Source organism: Anas platyrhynchos, chromosome 1 (assembly GCF_047663525.1).
Source record: "Anas platyrhynchos isolate ZD024472 breed Pekin duck chromosome 1, IASCAAS_PekinDuck_T2T, whole genome shotgun sequence".
In the NCBI taxonomy this organism is placed as follows: Eukaryota; Metazoa; Chordata; class Aves; order Anseriformes; family Anatidae; genus Anas; species Anas platyrhynchos.
In genome coordinates this window covers 160776112-160778544 of record NC_092587.1, presented here as the reverse complement: position 1 = coordinate 160778544, position 2433 = coordinate 160776112, and the positions used below count along the sequence as shown (strand labels likewise).

Below are 2433 nucleotides of genomic sequence, written 5' to 3'. Positions count from 1 at the left end.
TTATGGAGGTTTATGAAAGGTTTCTGTGTTTTACTAGAATCCTATGGAACACAGGCAACTTATTTAGAAGGATGAACATCCAGGAAAAGATGAAGTGCCTAAGTCAGGCTGACTTGAACTCCATCTACATTAGGTATATGTTTGTGTGTTTGTTCAGATTGCCTATTACATATATAAATATAAAGGGAATTTATATTTACACTGATAATGTTTAAAATTCTAAAGAACCATGAAGTTTTCAAGGTTCCTTTTTTATTTATTTTTTTAATTTATTACTTTTTTTACATTAGCTTCCTAGGAATCATATAACTCTTCTGAAATAGCTGATTTATTTAAGTTTAATAATTTAAATTTAATAATTAAATTATTTATTAAATGCCAAATATTTGGCATTTTTGTTTGTGTTTGTAACTTCAATCAATATTCTATTTTATTATTTATTAGGCATATATAGCAAGGTGTGGGCAGCTGCAGGTTGCAGGATGGCCTGTGTGAGGAAAGACTGTGGCTGCCCTGTGACAGATGCAGCTGGTCCCAGCCATATTCAATAGACCCATTGCAGGGAACGTCTGAGTCCGGCAACCACCCTGGTGGTTCATCTGGGAAAACATTTAAGAAAGGGTTAAACCATTGCACAGGACTGATGTGTGAAGTAAAGCATGTGAGAAATAGCACTAAAAAAAACACCTGACAGACATCCGACCTTCTGAGAAGAGGTGCTCCAGGTGTCAAAGCAGAGTCGTCTATGGACCATGTAGTCCATAGAGTGGAGAACACAAGAACAGATATACATACTGCAGAACACTCCGGAGCAGTTTATTTAGAACTGCAGCCAATGGAGAGGACACATACTAGAACAGGGAAAAAATGTGAGGAGGAAGGAGCGGCAGAGAAAACAGGTGTGGACTGACCACAACCCCCAAATTCCCATCACCTGTGTCTCTTGGCAGCAGGTTAATAGAGGAGTCAGGAATAACAGAGTGAAGTTGAGTGAGTTGAATGCGTGTGTGTAGAGGAAAAAGTCTTTTAGTTTCATCTTAGTTACTCACCATCTGAAACTATTTTAATTAATTGGTACTAAATTTATTTTCCCCATGCCAAGTCTGTTTTGTCACCAGTAGGTGGTGAGAAGTCTCCTTATTTTTGTTTTGACCCATGATCCTTTTCATCTTATTTTCTTCAACTGTCTTGTTGAGGGGAGGGAGTGAGAGAGTGCCTAGATGGGGTTCTAGCACCAGATCTAAGTTAATCTATCGTATATTTCAATCTCTATTTAATGTAGCTTTTAGTACAACTTAAATTGTTATGTACAACTTAAATTGTTAAATCTATGTCAAGAATTTAACACTTTATGTCTGGGTTTAGCACATCGCTGCTTAGACATTCAAATATAGGTCCCAGCTCTTAGAGGAGACACAGAGATGTTCACATGATCCATCATGTTTCAAGTGATCTGAATCACACTGGAGCACTCTGTTGTGTAAACTTTGGATTCCTCCTGTTAGTAGTACCTCCAATAATTACTGGTAGGGAATTGTAATTACTTGAAATTAAACTATATCTATATAAAGATATAGATATAGATAGATGATTTGACATATATGTAGATATAAATAGGTATAGATGATATAGATATAGATTACTGTTTACATTCTCCTAGGGGACTTACATTCTCATAGTACTGTAATGCCTCAGGTCCCACTGTATAGATCAGGTCTGTGGCCCAACTTTATGGTGTTTGAAGTGATACACATATAAAGAGCATATTAAAACCTTCATGTCTCATCTTGTTAAGGTGGGAAAACTAAGTTCTAGAGAAGCAGAAGAGGTGAAATAGATATAATAATTAAATGCTTGAATTCAGAAGGAACCTCTGGAGAGGACTAATTAATTGCTCAAAGCAGGGTCACTTTTAGCAGGTTGCTCAGGTCTATTTTTAAATCAAGTTTAGAATGTCTCCAACAATGGAGTGTCTCTCTGGACAACCTGTTTCAGTGTTCAATCATCCTTCTATTAAGAAAGATGTATTTATTTATCTATCTTTTGTTAGAATTTCTTGTATTTATTTGTCAAACTGGTTTGATAATGCATGTTGTGTCAGATTTTTTTGTAAGTATTTGTTTCTGAATAATTGGATAAATGTTTGTGTATCCTTTTAAGCAGTACAAGTGGCCATCAATAATACAATGCCATCTGTACTATTATTTGTGATTCCTGTGTTATAATACTGATGGTGATTTATATCCTTCAAAATAGAGAAACTTAATAATGAATATGCCCAAGCGTGCAATTCATGAATAGTTAGACTGAAATATGTAACAAAAGTAACAAATATCTACAAATAACAAATAACTCTCAGAAATCCAGTCTAGATAGTCACCAAAACTTTTAAATTATAACATTAATAAAAGTATTGTTTATAAAAAGACTTGC

The 2433-nt window shown here is 34.9% G+C and overlaps 1 long non-coding RNA gene across 1 annotated transcript; it reads right to left on the bottom strand.

Moving 5' to 3' along the window:
• Positions 1-210: 210 nt before the first annotated feature.
• Positions 211-846, bottom strand: LOC119717699 (uncharacterized). The gene is made up of 2 exons (XR_005267779.2): positions 704-846; positions 211-599 (listed from the first exon to the last, which is right to left on the bottom strand). It is a non-coding gene; the product is annotated as an uncharacterized lncRNA (long non-coding RNA).
• Between the last annotated feature and the right edge of the window lie 1587 nt (positions 847-2433).